Genomic DNA, 24,117 nt, shown 5'->3' on the forward strand with positions numbered 1-24,117 from the left:
ATTCTTATCTCCCCTTCCTGAAAATTAATTTGATACCCTGCAAATATAGCCCTGCTTCCACTTTTTGACCTTTGCATATCAATCATTCATATAATATTAAAGTTGGAAGGACCTTAGAGTCCATTTTGCCCTGGCCCTCAGTGTATAGATCAGTACCCTGAGGCCCAGAGAGGTTCACTATCTTATCACCAAGTCATACATCTACAAAGTATCAGAGCTAGCTAGCATTCTAGCTCATATTCTCTGACTCCAAATCTGTTGTTCTTTTACAGTTTAGCCAAATTTATCCAGATTCATCCCCTACATGTTTAGAGGGATTTTTTTTCCCTATGAGGCACTTTTCTTTATTTTTCAAGTGTTATTTTTCATGTTATAAAGGTTTTTTCCCCTTTAATTTCCTTTGCCTGTCCTTGAAGTTTGAAACTGCTGTTGATGTGGTTTTTTTCTTTCATTATTTATACCTTCTACTGTAACTTACATGAGTCAAATTACTGATTTTTTTTTCTATTCCAAAGGGGGAAAAATTGTAAAGAGAAGTGTGCAGATTTAATAAATGGAAAGAGGGAAAAAGCTTTGGCACCAAATGTTTTTAAAAAAAAACACTGAAAAAGCCTTGTATTACTAAGGTTAAATAAAAAAACACACACACACACACACACACACACACACAGAGATCTACTCTGCCAATGGAAAGTAGTTTAATATATTTAAGAAAAAAAAGATTTTTATCATGAAAACCACACATCAAACTAACACTGAAACAAGAAAACATTATATTATGAACATTTGTCTATTTGATATTTTATGCTCTTATTCAATATTTGAAATCTGGTTCTTGTTCATTCTTATTTTTATTGCCACAAGGTTATACTTACTCATATTCATTTTCTATCTGAAAATGAAGAAGCTATCTGTTAATCTTTCAAAGGTATTATAACTAGAGTTTGGCCTTCTGAGGCTTTTGTGGTAAATCCATCCTTAAGCAATTTAAAAGAAAATTTGTATTGTATCCTGAGAGACCATCAATAGCCATTTCAAAACCACTTGCATCCCTTGGTTACAACACACATTTCCCAAAACATAACCTAAATTCTGAAAAACACATAATCCTTAGATGTTCTCTTCTCTGAGGCTATGCTGAGGCCAATTCAAATAAAATGATACTTTAAAGGAGAGTGCCTGACAAATGTGTAGTCTCTGATTAGCAAAGTGGGATGCTTTTTTGGTGGTTTAGAAACTTTGAATTTATAGAGCTGAACTTAATTTATTTATTTTTCTTTGGAAAGAAATCCAGTCCTTGATGGAATTTTAAAAAATGAGAACTCATTCTAACCTAAGTTCAGTGACTACAATCCTCAAGAAATGGAAGCTTTTTTTTGGGGGGGGGGGCAGGGCCATGAGGGTTAAGTGACTTGCCCAGGGTTACACAGCTAGTGTCAAGTGTTTGAGGCTGGATTTGAACGCAGGTCCTCCTGAATCCAGGGCTGGTGCTTTATCCACTATGCCACCTAGCTGCCCTTGAAACAGAAGCTTTTAATGGAGCTACTAATATAACAACAATAATAATTATAATAATAATAACAAATGTATATAGTACTTTAAGCTTTTCAAAGCACTTTTACATCATCTCATTTGAGCTTCAGAACAACCCTGTGATGTAGGTGTCATTATTATTTTCATCTTACAGATGAGAAAATTGAGAACCAAGGAGGCTGAGTGACTTGCCCATTGCCCCACATTTATTGCACTGTCAGAGAGTGTATTTGAACACAAGTCTTCCTCCTCCCAAGCTAGCTCTCTATGTCATTCTCCCTCAGTGTTGGTAGTCACCTAGAATTCTACTGACTTCAGACTTTGAAAGAGACTGTTGGGGGCAGCTAGGTGGCACAGTGGATAAAGCACCAGCCCTGGATTCAGGAGGACCTGAGTTCAAATCCGGCCTTAGACACTTGACACTTACTAGCTGTGTGACCCTGGGCAAGTCACTTAACCCTCATTGCCCGCGCCCCCCCCCCCCAACAACTGTTTGCAATTCTTCCTTTAATGATCGTGTCTCTCTTGAGTGTCAAGAGTTTGGCAGGATCTGTAAAGAATTTGGTAGGATCTTTGCCGAGGGACTTTAATAGTCATGTAGTGTATTTGTGCCACCAAGTGTTTGAAGGAATGATTCAGCCTCTAACATCAGTTTTCTCTAAGATAGTGTGTGATAGGGCTGAAATGTACTCTGTCTCATTCTCTCTTTTTTAAACATTTTAGCTTGGCCCTGGCTAAGGCTGGAAAGTTAATACTGTATTTGTTATTAATTCTCTCAATGAGGAAACTGCAAATTTGAAGGAATGATTCAGCCTCGAACATCAGTTTTCTTTAAGATAGTGTGTGATAAGGGCTGAAATGTACTCTGTCTCTTTATCTTTCTCTCTTTTTTAAACATTTTAGCTTGGCCCTGGCTAAGGCTGGAAAGTTAATACTGTATTTGTTATTAATTCTCTCAATGAGGAAACTGCAAATCATACTTCTGAAGTCAGTGCTGCTAAACAGTCATTTTTTTCTCTCTTTGGTCTGAATGACCTTGAGATGATTCCACTCCTGGAGGATAGCTAACAGGATGATTTCTAAAGAGCAGTGTTTTGATGTCATTGCTGTCCAGTGTGAAGGTTTTTGTGACAATTATCAATACAAAGACAAATAAAGACTAATAATAATAGCAGATCTGTGCTCTCCATAACACTTGAAGCACAGAAGAACTTCCTAACAAAATCTTGCCAGTGGTTTCTTGCCAGTTGGGTCTTTTTCTTTAAACAAAAAATATTTTATTTTTCATTTAGGGTTAAAACATGCATTTCCATAACATAATATAATATAATAAAACATGATTGCACATGAAGCTGCTAATGTATTATGTACAATTAGCTATTCCTTTAAAATATATAATAAAGTTATTATGTAGCACTCTTTTTTTTCTTCCCTCCCTAACTCCCCCACCTCCTGCCCTAGAGATGGCTATCATTAGACATAAATATGTGTGTATCTATATATGTGTGTGTGTAAAATCACTCTATACATACTTCCATTTATCACTTCTTTCTCTGGATGCAAAGAGTGTCTTCTTATATATCCTTTGTAGTTAATTTGGGTATTTTTAATATTCAAAATGACTTATTTGCTCAAAGATGTTCTGAAAACAATATCATTGTTACTGTAAAACAACATTCTCTTGCTTCACTTGGGTCTTGTAATAAAAAGAAATATCTCATTCAATTAATAATTATTTTAAAGTGTCCACTATGTACTCGGCATGACTTCATAATAAATTGGCATAGTTTTTCATTGTTTTCTATCAGTTTTGTAATCAGATATATCTTATTGAAGGCAAGTATACAGGTTATTACAAAAGTCTTTTGATATTTTGGGATACCTTGTATTATCCTCCCTCCCCCTTTTTTTTTTTGGTTTATAAAGAAAAGCAATACATGTTTAAGTGTGTTGCTGGGCGGCAGGATGAAAGCAGGCTAAGAATTGTGTGAGTACATGGAACAGCTGGAGGATGTGTGATTTGTAAGAGGTTTGTCACATTATCTCCATCATCTGTCAAGAGGTCATGCTTTTGCAAAGCTAAGCAATTCTTTATGCCAGTGTGAAGTTAGAATATTAGAATATAGGCAATGTCCTAGTTGATTTCTTTGGCAGTATTGTTGGGGTCTTTTAAACTTTGGTGAATATCCCTTTTGAATTTTGAGTTTAGTGGTTCCTTCATACAAGTCTCATGCCTAGTAGTTTCTATTTGTAGTTTCTATGCCAGTAGAATAGGAATTTTGGCAAATCCAATTAAACTGAAATCAATGCACAGTTAATCAACAGATATTGATTAAGAACTTACCACACACTAAGTACTATGCTAAATGCTATGGCTAAAAAGAAAGGTTAAAAAAACCAGTCCCTGTCCTCAAGGAATTTTCATTCCTTGGGAATAAATGGGAAGCCTCTAGCATCTGGGAGGATGGGGGGGCCTTTTGTTGAAGGTGGCATATGAGCTGAATCTTGAAGGAATTTAGGGAACCTAAGAGACAGAGCATCACAGGGATGAGAGAAAACCAGTGCAAAGCCATGGAAATGAGAGATGCAGGGTTGTGTGTGAAGAATAGCAATTTGGCCAGTATGTCTATATCATAGATTTTGTGAACAAAATATAAGAATAATAAAGTGAATAAAGTATAAGAAAACTGGATGAAGTAGGAAGGGTCCATGTAGCTAGTTCTCTTATGTGTAAACTGAGGGTATTGCCCTAGGCATTTTCTGAGCCTCTTTCAAGCTCTAAATTGTGTAACATCTGACTTCTTCTTCTTCTTCTTCTTCTTCTTCTTCTTCTTCTTCTTCTCCTCCTCCTCCTCCTCCTCCTCCTCCTCCTCCTCCTCCATCTTCTTCTCCTTCTTCTCCTTCTCCTCCTTCTCCTCCTTCTCCTCCTTCTCCTCCTTCTCCTCCTTCTCCTCCTTCTCCTCCTTCTCCTCCTTCTCCTCCTTCTCCTCCTTCTCCTTCTTCTCCTTCTTCTCCTTCTCCTTCTCCTCCTTCTCCTTCTCCTCCTTCTCCTTCTCCTTCTTCTCCTTCTTCTCCTTCTCCTCCTCCTACTCCTTCTTCTCTTTTTTGGTGAGGCAATTGGGGTTAAGTGACTTGCCCAGGGTCACACAGATAGTAAGTGTCAAGTGTCTGTGGCTGGATTTGAACTCAGTTCCTCCTGAATCCAGGGCCAGTGCTCTATCCACTGTGCCGCCTATCTGCCCCCTGACTTTATATATAATATATATATATATGTATATGTATATGTATATGTATATGTATATGTATATGTATATGTATATGTATATGTATATGTAAATAAATAAATATTTCAAACCCCAATTTATGGCTTTATTGAATAATTCCACTGCATTAATAACATTCATTATATTTCTTTCTTGTCACGATAAAAGACATATTAGGATTGGATAGTACAAAATATCATTTAGAATGTAGACATAATATCTTACATTAACCTTTAATATTAGACTATCATTGGTTCCATATTACAGGAGAGAAAAATGGAGAATTTTGTTATATTCTGTGAATCAGAATCAGAAAAATATTATTTATAGTTGGAAGGGATTTAGAGATTACCTAGTCTTTTGCTCTTTTAGCTTTATTATTGAGGAAACTGACCTATGAACATAACATGTGTTTGTTTTATAAGGTGATTGACCTATCAGCCTTTTGTTTATTCCATCACAACAATAGGTTGATAAGTATATTGAATCCTACTTCTTGAAGCCCTGGCCAACTTTTGGGAGAAGAGTGTGAGCTTAATGGCTAGTAACCTTGGGGTAGGTAGGAGTTTTTGGGAGAAAGCCCTGCTGCATAGTCAAGAAAGTAGAAAAGAAGCAAGAGAATGTCATGGAAACAACAAATTCCAAGAGGAATATAAGAATAAAAACCTAAAATGTTTAGTTGACCAAGTTGGTACACCCAGAGAAGCAGGCAGGCAATGAATATGAAATATATGATCTAAGTTTTAGCCTTAAAGAGTTGGCTGGGTGCATTGAGAACTTGAGCGACCACCCAGAGCCACACAGCCCTTATATGTCGAGACAAAACTGGAGTGCAAGTCTAACTCTGTCTCCTGTACACCACATTGATTTTTACCTGCAAGAACCAAGAATCAACAATCCAACAAAGCAGAAAGTGCAGTAATCTTGGTGGAGAAAAATTTTCAGTGGATAAAAAGGACAAAGAAACAGTTGCTTTCTGATGGAGGACTGGGCTGTTTTGACCAGCCACATCTAACTTTGCACATTAAAATGACCCCATAGTCACCTAGAGTCCTGACAATTCCTCTATTAATTGACTGATTTTCTAGTTCATTTTAGCTAGCTAGTGTTAGGAAATCTCTTATCTGAAGAGGTTTCTTTCTTTCCCAGGATGCTCTCCAGATTTTCTCTTATTTCTTAAGACTGTAAACAGGTTGGGAAATTTCATGAGAGTTTGAAGAATGAGACAAACACTTGAGATGTACGTGTATGCCAGGACCTGGCTGCTCCCTTTTCTCTGTGTAGAGAAAAAGATGTCCACGGAAAGCCATAGTTTATTAAATATTGGTATAATTATAAAGGGATTATTGCTGCAGGATCTAGAAGTAAATATCATCTAGAAAGCTAGGGAGCTCATCTGTATAATAAAAAAGAGAAGGATTTCAGAAGATCATAGCAAAACAACAACAAAAGAAACTAAGGAGGTGGTTTTAGTCCTTGCTCCTCCCTCCCTTCTTTTTTCTTTCTTTTCTTCTTTCCCTTCTCATTTCTCTGCCTCCTTCCCTCCCTCTCTTCCTTCTCCCTCCCTCCCTTCCTTCCTTCCTTCCATTATTGACAAAATTTCTCTCATAATATATTTAGATTGGTTTGTGTTGAAAACTATTTAGAAATGTTTGTTTTTCATGTTTGTTCTTAGCATTTTTTTCTCAGACATTAGAAAAGGAACTTTTATGGGGTATTATCACTTTACTTTTCTGTGTTTTTTTTTCTTTTTGTCTTGGTGAACTGCAAAAGAATAAAGTAATATATTTAATTTCCTCTCAGACTCTGATTATAGTGGATAATGAACAAGGGATATGTTTCTTGAGATTTTAGCTATAATTACCTAGACTCTTCTCTATGTGGAAGAACAGGATAGACTTATGAGTTGTCAATTTTTGATATTTTAGCTATTACTAAAAATAACGTTTGAAACTAAATCAGAGCCACTCAAAGGTAGGGGTTCTCTGATGGGCCTTCTTACTTGCACTAGACTGATGATTTATCTCTGTTAAGGTGAGCATCTCAATCACATTCAGGTGACAATAGATATAAGGTAAATGCTTACTCTTTTTTTTTTTCAGTGAGGCAATTGGGGTTAAGTGACTTGCCCAGGGTCACACAGCTAGTAAGTGTCAAGTATCTGAGGTCAGATTTGAACTCAGGTCCTCCTGAATCCAGGGACAGTGCTCTATCCTCTGTGCCACCTAGGTGCCCCCATGCTTACTCTTTTTTAAACTTTTAAACAGATGCTAATAATAATAGCTTGAAGTTATATAGCTAGATAACTTTATTTATATACATTATATTTTGATCACCAAAACAAAACTGTCGTTAGGTGAAATAATTATAATTCCCATTTTAGAGACAAGGGAAACTGAATCTTAGAGAAGTTGCATGACTTGCCCATAGTGACTCAACAAGTAAGTGTTAGAAGTGAGATTCAAAACCAGGTCTTCTGACTCCAAGACCCACATACCTCCTATTACACTATGCTGCCTCTCTAATGGTGACAGAAGAACAGATTTGAAATGCCACAGTATAAAAGACTGTATCCAGTATTACTAATATGAGTACTTAAACATTAAGAAAAAAATGTAGCAAGATCACAGAAACAACATATATTTAAGAATTGGAAAGACTCAAGAGATAGGGAGACAGTAGAAGTGTATCCCAGGGGGTAGCTAGGTGGCACAGTGGATAAAGCACCAGCCCTGGATTCAGGAGGTCCTGAGTTCAAATGTGACTTCAGACACTTGACACTTACTAGCTGTGTGACCTTGGGCAAGTCACTTAACCCTCATTGCCCCACCAAAAAAAAAGAATAAGAAGTGTATCCCAAAGATGCAGTTCATCATCAATTTTTGTGCATTAAATTATAGCCCATATCTTGTTTCTTGACTCTCTACTTCCTTTGCTTCCATTCTTCATTACGGCCTCACTTCCCTTTATTACCTATAGTTAAAGGGAAAAATAAATGAAATTCATTTTGGTCCTTGTTAGAAGTTCTAATAAAAGGTTAGGAATGAAGTTAAAATTATTATTGTTTTACATTTGCTGAACTTGCTCTTAGCGTTTATTTGTATCCTTAGTTCTGTAAGCCATCCCTATTCTTTCCTTTATTTTTCCAATTAATAAATATTTTTATCATTTTTTCTGCCCTTCCATTGAACCAAAACCCCATCCAAAATAGAGCCTTCAGTACATAGCTACCCAGTCCAGCAAAATAAATTCCCATGTTAGCCATGACTACAAATGTAATTTTTAAATTTTAATTTAAAACTCATCACTTCTTTATTCGAAGGCAAGCAGCATATTTCATCTTTATTCTTTTGCACTCATGGCTTATCATTGTGTTGATGAAGAGTTCTAAAGTCTTTCAGAGTTATTGTATAACTTCTTTTCCTAAACCGTTCCCATTCTTATTGGTGCATTGATAGACTCTCTTTTGATTTCACGTTCTTCCTTGTCCAGTCTGTGCCTTCCCCACAGTAGATATTTAACAAGTGTTTATTGGATTGGACAGGATAGTCAGCATTTCAGAATATTTTAGAATGCCCCTTGCCTTGTCATGCCCATTTTACTTATTCCTAATCTTCAAGTGACAATAAACACAAAAGTTATCTGGGTAAGTTAGGTGCTTCTGGGGAAAGTCATGAAAACAGGCTGAATGCATCTGGTACAGATTCAAGCTATCTAATCCCTATAGGGCTTTCATGACCTCTTGGTGATTCTTTAATTAATCTCCTGTCAACTCCTTCTCACATTTTTCATAGCAGTTGTCCCAAATGTCTTCCAGGCACCTCAGATTTCACATCCTCCTCTCAATCCTTCCCTATCAGGGAAAAAATAACAATTAAAACAAAAACAAAAACAAAAATCTTCCTGACTAATTTTCTTGAATATCATCTCATAAGATTCAGATTTTTGAAGAAGATTAAAGACATCTGGCTTAAACACCTTCATCTTTTTCTAAATCTGTGGCATTACACCTAGTTGTCCCCTCCCCGCCTCCATGCCCTCCACCACTGTCTGGCCATGCCTCTGTCTCCATTCATTTATCTTATTTTTTTTTTTGCCCTTAGATTGTGATTAATAAGTCAATATAATTGACCTTCCTCTCTTTCTGTAGTATCTCCATCTGCAATATCACTCATTGCCATAGCTTCAGTTTACACCTTCATTAGATGTGTAACAAGTTATATCTATAGCCCAGACTTTAATTCCAAATTTGTGATAGGCATTTCTGTTTGCTGATGGCCATTTCTACTTAAATGTCCCACCATTTCACCAAAAACAAAATAAACAAAAAAAACCCCACAAAAGACAAAAACTTATCTTCCCCACTCAACCTGACTCATAAATTGATTACTTCTACTAATTTCCCCATTTCACTTAAAGGTACGATCATTTTCAGTCAATGATGGTCAGAATTTCATGAGGGACTGACTTTTCATTCCTCACTCTCCTTTGTAACTCACATCAATTAATTCTTCTTAATTCCTCTCTATCCATTCTTTTCCATTTCTACCATTCTAGGTGCTTCATTTTACATTTAGCTTATTTCAGTATTCTCCTTATTAATTTATTTGTCTCCAGTCACCCAGTATTTCCTTCTGCTGTTTTACTCTCATTAAAATACTGCTTCAACCATGTCATTCATCTTCTCAAACACCTCCAATAACTCCTATAACCAACTGAATACCATTTAAACATTTTAGTCTGTTAGAGCCAACTATTTTTAAAGGTATTATCTCCTTTTACCTCCCTTTTACTTGAACCTGACACTCAAACCGTATGCATTAGTCATACTTCCCTGATCATGTATTTTCCTCTTTTGTGCCTTGTTCATGCATTCTTCTTTTCCTTGAATGCCTTCCTCTAAGGATTCGTAACCTTTTTTTATTTTTGTATCTTGGACTGCATAGGTAAAGTCTATGAACTTCTCAGAATAATGTTTTTTAAATGCACGAATTTTCCCCATCTGAGTTCACCTATCCCTTGAAATCTGTCCACGAACCTAGGTTAAGAACCCACTGCCCAGGGGGCAGCTAGTTGGCACAGTGGATAAAGCACTGGCCCTGGATTCAGGAGCACCTGAGTTCAAATCCAGCCTCAGACACTTGACACTTACTAGCTGTGTGACCCTGGGCAAGTCACTTAGCCCTCATTGCCCTGTGCAAAAACAAAAACAAAAACAAAAACAACAACAAAAAACAAAACAAGAACCCACTTCCCTTCACCATTTATGCCTAGTGAAGGTCTACACATCTGTCAAAGCAAGGCTTGTATGTGCCCTCGTCCTTGTTAACTTTCAAGAGTATGGCAGTCAGAAATTCAGTTCAGTTAAAGTCAACATTTATTTAGCTTCTAAGATGTGCAAAGCTCAGCATGACAAAAATGAAAGGTAGTCCCTGTCCTCAAGGAGATTACATTCTTCTGGGGATGAAGGGAGCAAGCATTTATTAAACTACAGCTATATGCAAGGCACTGTGCTAAGCACTTGACAAATATCATCTCATTTGATCCTCATGACAAGCCCTGGGATATAGGTGCTATTGTGATCCCCATTTCACTGTTGTATCTTGAAACTGAGGCAAAGCAGGTTAATGACCTGCCCAGGGTCATACAGCTAATAAGTACTGGAGGTTATATTTGAATTCAGATCTTCCTGCCTTGAGGTCCTGTGCTCTATCTACTGTGCCACCAGCTTTGCAGAGGAGATGGCTGTGTGTTTATCCTATATCAAATTCTCACTTCCATTGGAATTATTTGCATATATTGCTTTAAGCATATTCAGGGGGTTTACAAAATGTTTTCCTCATAGTAACCCATTTTATAGATGGGAAGACCTTGGCTTGGCAAAATAAAGTAATTTGGCCTAAAGTCATGATTTACAAGTGATGGAGATAGAGTTTGAGATGTCTTCTGACTACAAGTATTGTTTGTTATATGTCTGATTTGGGGAAGACTATTACTGACTGGTGATATCAGGGAAGGCTTGGTGAAGAAGTCAGAATTTGTGATGGCTTTTAAAGGATTGGTGGGAATTCAATTATAGGAGCAAGTGAGGGAGATGTTATAGGTGTTTTATTCATATACAGGAAACCATGATAGTATTTAATATAGTGACATACACAATAAGTCACTAATAATGTTTTTAAAAAATTAGTGAATGAGGGGCAGCTAGGTGGCACAGTGGAGAGAGCATAGGCCCTTGATTCAGGAGGACCTGAGTTCAAATGCAGCCTCAGACATTTGACACTTACTAGCTGTGTGACCCTGGGCAAGTCACTTAACCCCAATTGCCTCACCAAAAAAAAAAAATTAGTGAATGGATTGTTTCCACATATTCCTTTCTCCCAGGCCTCAGATAATCTTTAGCTTTATTGTGTTGTAAATACCTGGAAGAAATTCCCCTATTTGCTGCTTTCATATTAGAAGCTTATTTATGGGCTAGCTAGGTGGTATAGTGGTTAGAGCCCTAGGCCTGAAGTCCGGACCTGAGTTCATATTTCACCTCAGACACTTACTAGCTGGGCAAACCACTGAAATGCCTATTTGCTTCAGTTTCCTCATCTGTAAAATGGGGATAACTAACACTTACCTCCCAGGGTTATCGTGAGGATCAAATGAGATAATAATTCTAAAACTTTTAGAGCAGTGCCTGGTGCAGAAGTGCTTTGTAAATATTAGCTATTATTACTATTTTTATTATTGATGATTTTGTGTCTTCTCCTGCAACAGATGGAATACATGCAATGTCTTACTGCACCAGAGGTGCTGTCATAATAACTACTTTATATATATTTACCTTGGTTTTTAGGTTCACACCTGTACTTTTGTTAAGCCACTTGCTGTTGTTGCCAATAATTATGAGAACCATCTCTGGATGGTCTTGTATTAGCATTGGCAAGGAACAAACAATTGACATCAGGCTTGTCTTTTTTTTTTTTTTTTGCATGACAGTTTTGGCGCATCATTACTGGAAAAATTATGCTAATCTATGCCATCTGCAGCTACCAGATGTGCCATTAAGAGGTGTACAAGTTCCCTTCCAGAAAACTGCTTGATGCCTAATGCCAATCATTTCTGTTAAAGTGATAGCTTCTAATGTTAAATGAGTGAGAACAAGTGTATATTTCACTATTCTGTTTCAGCTTTTAGATAAAAGGCAATTTTCTGATAAACTAAATACAGACAATACTAATCACCTAATGGAGCTAATTTTTCAGCATATCTTTTCTCTGTCATAAATTAATCCTAGAATTTGCAACGTATCTCCTACTAAGAACTCAGTTGCAATAGGTATGGCTAAATCCTTCTGGCCTACATTAAGTTGACTAGATTATGTATTTTATGTTGCAGTGAGGAGAATTGGCAAGAATGGTGTCAGCAGATGGTTCCAGGCACGGGGTAGAGTGGGAGCTTTGGATGGTTGAATCTGTTTCCAGGAATTTCCTTCTTAATTTGCCTTTTGAAAGGTGAACTTTTTATTCAAGAAGAGCTTAATACGTTGGAAAGGTCTTCAGAAAAATTCTTAAGACTCGACATCATTTTCATACTCAGATTGTTGTAATTTCCTGAGGGTTGGGTTTTGTTTTGTTTTGTTTGGGGTGGTAGGAGGGGTAAGGATGAAGATCTGCTGTTAACTTAAAACTTTTTGCTTTACTATCATATTTCAGTATTTAGAGAGGAGACAAACTGGGTTTCACATCTTTTGTAGCCTGGAAAATGCTACTAAGCAGAAAGGATTATTCCAGTGAGAAAACAACCACTGTACTCTTGATCGTATCAGGTATATCCCAAATGTCATTAGTAGCAGTGAATGTGGAATGGTATACTCCTTTCTTAAGGTGCTGTTACTCTTTCCTTTTAGTAAGTTTGATGGCCTCAACAATCATGCTGCATGGCTGCTTACAGCACAGGGAAAATGTCTACCTTGCAGTCACAGGACCTGAGTTTATCTGTGTAACTTTGGGCAAGGAGTTAAACTTCTCTAGGTCTCAGTTTCTTTTTCTGTAAAATGAGGGGAATGACTTCTGACATCACTTCTGCCCCTAAATATTTTATACTACCATTTTAATATTTCATAGAGGCATCAGTTTTTTTTTTCTATAGCTCAGGTAGTTTACAAATGTGGTATGCTCATTTTCCAAAGAAAAGATACAATATAATTTGATTTTTTTTTCTGGTAGGACTAAATGCTTTCCCCCCTTTAATGCTGTTCTCAGTCATGCCTTGCCAGAAGATTATTTCGTTTTAGGCACAATCATTTCTGCAGGATGTCTTGGATAAGTACCTTAGAATTGGCCTTTGGGTCATTAAAATGCTTATGCTACAGGCTCTGAAACCTGAGGGAGTGGATATGTAAGATGAGACAACAGCTGTGCCCACACAGGATAAAATTTGATGTTTCCTGAATGAGGAGGAAACAATTGATAGGAAAAGCAGCTCTATTGCTCTACTGTATATTGCTATGAGAATAAACAGTTGCATTATATACCGTTGAATAAAAGGTTGTGCTAAAGAATGCTGAAAAGTACTTTCCTACTGCTTAAGGAACACCATAACCTTTTCAAGCTGCCCTGCTGAGAAAGCACATCACAACTATTTTGCTATTAATTCTTTTTTTTTGAAGAATGCATATAAAAGTCTTAAATACACTACATGGGACAGACATTTCAGCCTTCCCAACTTTTTAGTGATCCAGGATTGCAGACTGCATCTTACAAATAGAACCATTCCTCTCTTTCAAGTTTTGAAAATACACTCTGTGTGTGTACGTGTTCACGTATCTGTGTCTTCTGTGCATACATATCCAAGCACATTAAACTTTTCTGGCTGGAACATCTTCGTATCTTTCTATAGTTTATTGAATTCTATGAACAATCATTGTACAGGTTAGTTTTAGCCTTGCTTTAAACTTTCAAAAAATGAATTCCTGTTTTGCAAGTAAGCATCTTTTCTGAGTTGTCTACATTACCTAATAACCATGTGGGAGAAGTATTAGTAATTGATTTGTTCATCTACACTGATATTAATTCTGAATTGTAAATGATATAGATTATGTAGACCTATATCTTGTTACTCTTTTTTTTTGTGAGGCAATTGGGGTTAAGTGACTTGCCCAGGGTCACACAGCTAGTAAGTGTCAACTGTCTGAGGCCAGATTTGAACTCAGGTCCTCCTGAATCCAGGGCCAGTGCTCTATATCCTTACTCCTTATCAAAGGTTTGATTAAAATTAAATTGAGAAATATGTAATGAAATAAATTCATAAAAATACATAAATATGTGTCATTTTCTAGGTCCATATGCAGTCCACAGGGATCCTTTTGGATGGTTTTGGGGTTGGGGTCCACATTTATTTTTGAGTTTCACACCACTGCTCTAAATCTTTATATATGTTTTGGAAAAGAAGTATAGAAATATCAGAGGAAATTGGAGAAATATTGTAGACATTTAAATTAATTTTACATAAACTTTTTAACTTGTGTACATATTGCATCTCTAATCTACCTTCTCTCATCCCATGTGAATTCTTTAAGGGAAAGGATTATTTGATTTTTATCTTTTTATTCTCTAGCCTCTAGCTCATATATTTGCATATAGTGGATACTTACTAAGGGTTTGTTAACCTGAATGATATCTCCTCTTAGCCTTTAAATTCTTTCTCTCTCTCTCTTTTTTTTTTTTGTGGGGCAATGGGGGTTAAGTGACTTGCCCAGGGTCACACAGCTAGTAAGTGTCAAGTGTATGAGTCCGGATTTGAACTCAGGTACTCCTGAATCCAGGGTCGGTGCTTTATCCACTGTGCCACCTAGTTGCCCCCTCTTTCTCTTATTTTCTCGCCATTGCTATCATTTCTATAACAGTATCAGACAATAGTGGAGCAAGGAGATGAATCATGTCCAATCAGCAAACCACATGGCACAAGAGATTTATTAGGGCAGCCTGTTAATGGGGTTAAAACAAATCTGTTGGCACTCAAAATTCTCTTATCAACCATATGACTGTGTCATAGGTTGGGAATGATCACAGAAACACAGAAACTCAGAGTTAGAATAGATCCTTTCCTAGACAAGGAATTTTTTGTACTGAATCTCTGGGAAGAGGTCATCCAGCCTCTGTCTGAAGATTTCCATTAAGGGTTGGGAAGTCCCTATTGGCCTATAGGGAAACCTATTTTATGTTTGTACAGGTCTAATGGGTAGGAAGTTTTCTGCCTTCATCTAGAATTTCATTCCATTTTCCTTAAATCTGGAATTTTTTCCTAGTTTTGCTCTTTGTGGCCAGGGTTGTTGTTCAGTTGTTCCAATCATGTCTGATTCTTCATGACTCCATTTGGGGTTTTCTTGGTAAAGATAATGAACTGGTTTGACATGCTCTTCTTCAGCTCATTTTACAAATGAGGAAACTGAGGCAAACAGGGTTAAATGATTTTCCTGGGTTCACACAGCTAGTAAATGTCTGGGGGGGTCAAATTTGAACTCAGGAAGATGTCTTCCTGACTCTACACCTGGTCCTCTATCTACTACACCACCTATCTGCCTTTTGGGGCCAGGGAGAACAAATCTAATCTACCTTGCACATGACAGTTCTTCAGATATTTGAAAATAGCCATAATGTATAACTTAAAGCTTTTCTATTTTTTTTTTTTAGTGAGGCAATTGGGGTTAAGTGACTTGCCCAGGGTCACACAGCCAGTAAGTGTTAAGTGTCTGAGGCCGGATTTGAGCTCAGGTCTGCCTGACTCCAGGGCCTGTGCTCTATCCATTGTGCCACCTAGCTGCCCCAGATTTTCTATTTTCTGAACTCCTTCAAATGATTCTTCTATCACGCAGTCATCAAGTATCTTAACTGCATGCATCTGATAGTGGTGAGCAAGGATAGATGGGATTAAAACAAAGAGTTGGAAATTGTTCAGTGAGTAGTATTTATTTTAACCTTTTCTGAATGCTTGCTTGTCCACTGCAATGATTTCTTTTAGTCCCAGTTTAGTTTATTCCTGATCCTCATTCTTTAGATTATGCTAATGTGTGCCAATTATCTGAGTTGCTTCCCACAGAATTGGTAGTCATTTTAAGTCCATCTATCAAATAAAAAAGCACCACTGAGGCAAATATAATCTAGAAATCAAAATGAGTCTTTTCCCAAATTTGAATCTCTTCTAAATGTAGCTAAAAAGAGCTTCCTTGCCATTAAAATGAATATTCATTTTTTAGAACTAGACATGATGTTTGGATTGTGTTAAACATATGTCTGTTAGCAAAAGTGTGAGAAACAAAAATCAAATTTTATACTGAGATAACATGTATAAGAAAAACCCATAAATATGCATTGATGTAAAACACTTCCCTCCTCTTTATCTCATCATTTAATACTTCTTCTTTGTTAATAAATTAAAAAATTGGTCCATCATTTATATATATTTTATAGTAAAAAAAAAAAATCAGCAAAACTCTTAGACCTGTGTAAACGAATGCTTTGTTACCTGCTCTCAAATTTTGAGTTTGAATTAATTTTTTAAATAGATATAGTGATATTATATTTGTTTATAATTTTAAGATAAAAGACGTCAGAGAAAAATTAGCACTAGGACTTTACTTCCCAGCATCTAATACATAGTAGGAGCTTGATAAATGCTTGTTAGACTGAGTTTAAGTTTTGTTATCTCTCTTGAGTAATTTAGATGTAATTATTCAAGTGTACTTCTGTCTAAAGCTCAAAACTATTCCAATTTAGCGGGTATATATCAAGCATTTACCAAATTATGCAATTGAGAACTAAAAGATGTATTAGAGGCCATCTAGTTCAATCATTACCTGAGCAAGAATATACTCTAAATCTTATCTAATAGGTCATCATCCAGATTTTGTTTGGAGACCACTTATGAGGGATAGTCCACTTATTCCATTTGCTCTATTGCTGCCTTGGGGGCCAAAGAAGCCTGAGTATTAATCTCTCTTCTTCATGAAAGCCCTTCAGTTATTTCTTGACAGCTCTCCTCCCTCCCACCCACCCCTTGTCCCCTACCTTGTCCTCAAGTCTTCTCTTTTCTTGGTTAATCATGCTCTGTTCTTTCAACCAGTCTTCATGTAGCATGATCTTGAGAACTTCAAGTTTCCTGGGTGCCCTCTCCTGGATGCTCTCCAGTATGTCACTGTGCTTTCTAAATATGATGCTCAGAACACCACTCGGTACTCTGGATGTGTTTCAACCAGGACAGAGTACAGTGAGACTATCACCTGCTCATTTCTGGACATTGAGTTTTAATGTGGTTTGAATTTGTGTAACCTTTTTTTTTTGGTGAGGCAATTGGGGTTAAGTGACTTGCCCAGAGTCACACAGCTAGTAAGTGTCAAGTGTCTGAGGCTGGATTTGAACTCAGGTACTCCTGAATACAGGGCCAGTGCTCTATCCACTGCACCACCTAGCTGCCCCCACTTTTTTATTTTTAATCTTGTATATTACATTATTTTGTGAGAAAATAATTATTAATAATGTATTTCTTGGGAGGACCCAGGGACCCAGTTTTAGTCCCTTGTTCCCGCCCCCCCCCCCCCCCAAGGTTCAGTTCAGGAGACTTTATCTTAAACTCTTTCAGGGCCCAATTCTGTCCAGGGCAAATTCAAGGAATAGAGATAAGACTTTGTGTCTGAAAGGATTAAGCCACACCTATCTGAATGCCTCTTTGCCCCTCTGGAGGTCTCCCCCATTAGGCTCTGATGTCATCATGGTACAGGTCATTTTAATAGGGACCACCCTCAGGTCATGTCACCAAATGGAATTGAATGATATTGGCCAATTAGCTTTGATCAGTGCATAGTGACTGGCCTCTATCAAAAGAAGATAAAAAGAAAAAACACAAAGGACTCCAGGCCAGCGCCATCTTGGAACGTACTTATTCTGGACTAGTTGTCAGTTGGTGAGCACTCCCCTCTTAGAACGGGGTAGGCTGTTAGGACATGTGCTCTCTCAGAAATATGATGCTGGGTTTTTGGCTTGTGTTAACTGCCACACGGTCAATATTCTCCTAATACTTAATATACTTTAATAATAAATGCTTACTGCCTAAACTGGTGGACTAGCCATTATTATATAAATAGCAATTAATATATAAGAAGCAAATAATTTAGAAAACCCAGACTAGACCCCAATAATTTAGCAAACACAGAATCACAAAAAACAATTTGGTGACCACATAATTCAGAAATAACACAATTGGTTCCTACTGAACTTGCTATCCACTAAAATTTACTGGACTTCTTTTTTTTTTTTAAAGATTAACCGCTTACTGACCATGCTGTTGCCATTTTCTGCTTATGAGATTAATTGATTTTTTTGAAGCCACATGTAAGGCTTTGAATCCCCAATGAATTTCACTGTTCCAATTTGTAGCAATCTATTTGGATCATTAATCTCATCTAACATATTGGATATACCTTCTCACTTTGTTTCTCTCTTAGACTCTGAATTTCAAAGAACAGACATGGCCACATTTACTCAAGATGAATATAGAGTTCATTGAGTAATATAGACATTGTTATCATTTTATAATTATATAATTTAAATTATAATTATATAATTTTAAAATTGCACCAACATTTCTGTATTTTTGAGTTTGTGAAAAGAGCAAAACTTGTAGACCTACATAGACTAATGTTTTATCATCTGCTCTCAAAATAAATTCCTTATTTAAAAAACAATTGGAAATACTTTTGTAAGAAATATACAGGACATGGGTTCTCCTACCTCAGTATCAACACAATTTCTACTTTACCAGCATTGTTCAAAGAAAAGAGCATTGATACTGGAAGCAGAGGTCCTGGGTTCATATCCCATCTCAGGGGTGTTTGTTTATGACCTTACATTGAGAATAGATGGCTTCTGAAGTCCCTTTCTTTTCCAGTTCTGTGAACCTATGACTGCCAGCAATGATAGTTCCAGTTCTAGGTCTAGGATACTATCATGCTTATATTCCACAAGATTTAGGAAAAGGAAGTTGTGCTCATAAATTTCTGGATCCTAGTTACTTTATTCATTTCCAGTCACTGACCAGTTTGGTATCACTTGTAGAAGTTATGGGCTTGTGAATTTTTGTACTGGGATTGACAAAGGGAACTGGATATTCCAATCTAGGATTAGCAACCTTTGAATACTCTAATCAGATAAACCTAAACACTAGGGTTTACAGACTTCCCATGGAGTCAAGGTCTGTTTGATAGATATTCATTACTCCCTCTCTGTCTATAATTTTGGAAAATTAGGAAAACATTTGCTTTTCTCTTGGCCAGTTACATTTTTCCAATTCTCTGTGATCTTAAAGAGATCTCTTAACAATGATTCAATAATTACATCCTCCATTTTTCTTGGTATGTAGAGACATAAATCATCCTGGTTTTTTGAATTCAAAACTAGTCGAGCTAGGTGTTCTCTTATTATCTTCATACTGATCTGTGATCTCATCTTCCTTCTTCACCATTTTTGTTCTGTCTTTTCTAGTCCAGATATCATTGTCTTTGGCAGTGAAAAGAGAAGCAAAATACTTTTCTTGGTAGGGAACAGAAGCACAATCCTTTCCTTAGTTTGTTCTTGAGCTTCAGCATTCTTGACATTATTCTTATCAGACCATTCCTTGCTTTTGCAATTATCAGATGAAATAATATTTGTAAAGCACTTAGCATAGTACCTGGTGCATAGTAGGCATTTAATAAATGCTTATTCCCTTCCCTTGCTTCCATCCTTAGCTACTTGTGCCTGCTTCCTTCTTCTGTATATACTTTTTAAAAAATTGAAGTTGAAAAGAGATCTGGCTATGCACATTAGTCTCTTCAAAGAACTGCTTTCCCTTCCCTTTGGAATCAAATCTCTTTATGTTTTCAGAATTTCATTCTCATGAGTGTCCTATCTTTCCTGAACTGATTTTCTCTGTGAAATTTAGTCCATGGAATCTTATTCTTTCTCTGAATCTTTTGAAATCTGTTCATAAAAAAAATCCAATTTATATTAAGTATCTGTTAAGTCCTAGGAGATGATGACATGCTGACATGAATGACAGATTGTGTCCAGCTTTCTCATTCTTTTCCAATACCTATTCCCATTTGAAGTTGACACTTTCACTTCAAAGGTCTCACCATTTTCACCTCCATTGTCAGATCCTCCTTATTGATGAAAATCAGATCTAGAACATGTGTGCCTCATTTTCCTCCTTGGTCTTTTGAAGAATGAAATAATAATTTAAGAAAGTCTAGAAATGGGAAGATGTTATAGATTTGGCAGAGTTCTAATATAAAATAATATTAATAGTTGTCATAATGACAGTCATGGTAATAATCATCATAGCCAATATTTACATAGCACTTTAAGATTTATCAATTATATTTAAATTCCTTTTTTCATTTGAGCCTCACTAATAACTCCACCTAATAGATACGATTATATTATACTCATTTTACATTTAAGAAAAATGAGGTTCAAAGAGGTTAATTGACTTTCCCATTGTTGTGGAAATGGGAAATATCAAGAGGCTGGAGTTGAAAACAGGTCTTCCTGACTTCCATTCCACCACTCTGTGTACTAGGCAGTGTTGTTTACTCAGTTGCATAATTTGAAGTCATTTATTACTGCTATCTCAGACCTCTATGCAAGACTGGTGATCTGTTTCCTTTTTCTTTTTTTGTGGTATACTCTGATTATAGTAATTCCTTCCTCCTTTGACTTTTACCCAAATGTATTACTCCACCATGCTTCTGTTTTCTTACTCCAGAGATCTGTTTGCATAAATATACTATCTTGAAATACAGCACTACTCTTCTTTTTTATTTATCTTTCCTTTTTGAATAAATTTTATATTTTAATGTCATATTCTAGTCAAGGGTCCTTTTCCACCAAGTCTCAGTGATAGGTGTAAGGTCAAGATATGTCTCCTTTTGTTATGATCTCTGGTGAATCCAGTTACCCAAATTTTGTGATTTTGTGTATAGATGTTTGAGACCATTTTTAAATTGATTCTTTAATTTTTGGATTCTGTCTCGGGAAGTTGTGGACATCTCTGCTTCTATTTGTCTTTCTGCATTGTAGCCTCTTTCTATAGTATTTACATTGGTAGATATGTATTGCCAATTTTCTTCCTTAATGAAAAGTATCAGACCATCTGCTTGAAATTGGTGTTAGACTCTTGTTTTAGTGGTTCTCATTTCTTGTTATTAACTTCTGGCTCCTAGTCCCAAGGTTTGGTCCCTTTTAGAGAAGAGGTTCTTAACTTTGTTTCATGGATCCCTTGCCAGAATAATGTTTTTGAAGGCATAAAATAAAATGTGTAGGATTACAAAGGAAGCCAGTTATACTGAAATACAATTATCTATCTTTCTATCTATATCCTATATTAGTTCACTGATGACCCCGGGTTATGAACTTTGTTTTAGAGTGAATGCCTATTTTTAGTATTATGTTCTTGGTAATCATGTATTTGCTGGAGTTTTACATTGATCATCTGGGTGTATTAAATTGTTAGTAGATAAATTTTGAATTTTGACGCTTAGATGTCAACCTGAGTATGTAGAGGCAAAGACTGATAAGTGTAGGTAGACACACATATCAACGACTTTGGTGGAGTATGATGCACTGTCAATATATTTTTCAGTAATGGCTTTTGTTTTTTTTTTTTGTGGGGCAGTGAGGGTTAAGTGACTTGCCCAGGGTCACACAGCTAGTAAGTGTCAAGTGTCTGAGGTCGGATTTGAACTCAGGTCCTCCTGAATCCAGGGTCAGTGCTTTATCCACTACACCACCTAGCTGCCCCCGGTAATGGCTTTTTTATCTCATAAGTCCTTGAGCTTATATTTGGTTCATGACTGTATTGTATCACTCAAAGTAAAAGCCATTTGAAAAATAAATGTATGCATTATTTTTAAATTATTTAAAAATTTTTTTTATTTTTAGCGAGGCAATTGGGGTTAAGTGACTTGCTCAGGGTCACACAGCTAGTAAGTGTTAAGTGTCTGAGGCCGGATTTGAACTCAGGTACTCCTGACTCCAGGGCCGGTGCTCTATCCACTGTGCCACCTAGCTGCCCCTAAATGTATGCATTATTATACATTATTGTGGAAACCTTTTTCCTAACATTGGTAAATTAGAATGTAGTTAAAAAAGAAATTTATACCTGTGTACAATAAATTCTTCTCATAAATGAGGATATATATACATATATAAATAAAATATATGTACATATACATATGCATAGATACCATAGATAGATTTTTATATAAAAATTAAAGGAAAAATCACTAAATAGTCAAATGAAATGCTAACTTATTTTAAAATGATATTCATTAACGGTACTAACTCAAGTTAGATTTTCTGTGTGTGTGTGTGTGTGTGTGTGTGTGTGTGTGTGTGTGTGTGTGTGTGTGTTGGGGGGGGCAATGAGGATTAAGTGGCTTGCCCAGAATCACACAGCTAGTAAGTGTCAAGTGTCTGAGGTCAGATTTGAACTCAGGTCCTCTTGAATCCAGGGCCAGTGCTTTATTCACTTTGACACCTTGCTGCCCCCTTAAATTAGATTTTTTTGGACTGTAAGAATCCTATTTAAGATATATTAGTGAAAGTAAATAGGGATTTACATTTTATATATCATAACAGTTGTGTTAATACTTTGGCACATATTTTAGATCAGTATATTATATAGAAAGATTTTTTTAGATGTTTTAAATATGTATATATATATTTTCTTTGCATATGAATAAGTCACTGGATTTGGATTGAGAAGACTTGGAATAAAATTTTGGTTTTGCTCATTCTGCATATCCTTTGATGCAGCAATACCATTACTGGGTCTATATCCTAAAGTTATAAAATAAATTGGAAAAAGTCCCATATAAATTTTTAAAAAATTATAACAGCTCTCTTTGAAGTGGCAAAGATTTGTAACCTGAGAAGGTGCCCATTAATTGGTGAATGGCTTAAATTAGTAATCGTATATGAATGTGATGGAATACTATTGTGCTATAAGAGATTATGAAGGGAATGATTTTAGAGAAACCTGGCAAGACTTGTATAGACTGATGCAGAGAGAAGTAAGCAGAGCTAGAAGAAAAGTTTACATAATAATAGCATTTTTATAATAATCAATTTTGAAAGATTTAGGAACTCTGATCATCACAATGACTAACTATGATCATAGAAGACTCAAGATGAAACAGACTGCCCACTTCCTGATAGAGAGGTAGAGAGGTAGTGGACTTAGGATGCAGGTCAAGACATATATATATATATATATATAAAACAGTTTTTTTTTTACTTACCCAGTGAAGGACTTTGTTTTGTTTCACTTTAGATGTTTGTAACAGGATTTTTTTTTCTTGCTTTCTCAGTTAGGTTTGTGGGTTGGGACCAAGGGAGGATCTTCATTTGCAAAAATTAAATTTAACAAATTTAGCTTTGCCACTTACAGCTTGTATCACCTCTATAGGCCTCTGTTTCCTCTGTAACATATGCTAGTTAGATAATATGATCTCTAAGGTTCTTTTGCAATTCAATCTATAATATTAGGATTATATGTAGCTGAGATAATTAATCACTAAGCATTTATTAAGAAGTTATTCTACCTGGCATCATGCTAAGCACTGGAGATTAAAAAAACCCAACAGTCCTTGCCCTCAAGGAACTTCCATTCTAATGGAGGAGACAATATTAATTTATATAAACACATAAAAGTATGCAAGAACATATACAAGTTTAATACTAAATAGAAAGAAGGTAATTTTAGAAGAAAAGGCATTAGTGGGTAGAGGACCAGGAAAGAGCTACTATAGATGAGGGAACTTAAGATGAATCTTGAAGGAAGACAAGGCTTCTAAGAAATAGTGGTGAGGAAGGTAAGTATTCCAAGGATGGGAGGCAGCCAGTAGAAATACAGAGATTCTTTGCCTTTTAGAGCAGGGGGAACTGATAGAGGAACTGCAAGTCTAGTATGGCCATACCCACATGGAAGAGCAATTATAAAGCTATTGAAATAATCTGGGAAAGAAGTGATGAGGACCTGAACTAGGGGGGTGGTGATTATGTGACTTGAGAGAATGCAACATTCCTCTCCAGGCTGCAATCCTAACTCATGTCCATAGGACTTGCTCTTCCATTTCATAGAAACCTCTTCATTCTAGAAACTCACTCTATCCTTGGACTTCTCACAGCAGAACTACTCTGTGCCCCTTTGGCTTCTACTTCTGATTGTCTGGTTCCTCCCAGCCTCAATTTTTTTTGTAAGAAGGAGGACCAGGCCAACAATTTCCCACTTCCTC

General features: G+C 36.4%; 1 protein-coding gene across 2 annotated transcripts in view; it reads left to right on the forward strand.

Moving 5' to 3' along the window:
• The window catches only part of PRKD1 (protein kinase D1), a 432,388-nt gene that overhangs the window by 40,934 nt on the left and 367,337 nt on the right, over window positions 1–24,117 (forward strand). The window lies entirely within an intron of this gene.

The sequence above is a fragment of the Dromiciops gliroides genome, chromosome 2 (genome assembly GCF_019393635.1).
Source record: "Dromiciops gliroides isolate mDroGli1 chromosome 2, mDroGli1.pri, whole genome shotgun sequence".
Lineage (NCBI taxonomy): Eukaryota > Metazoa > Chordata > Mammalia > Microbiotheria > Microbiotheriidae > Dromiciops > Dromiciops gliroides.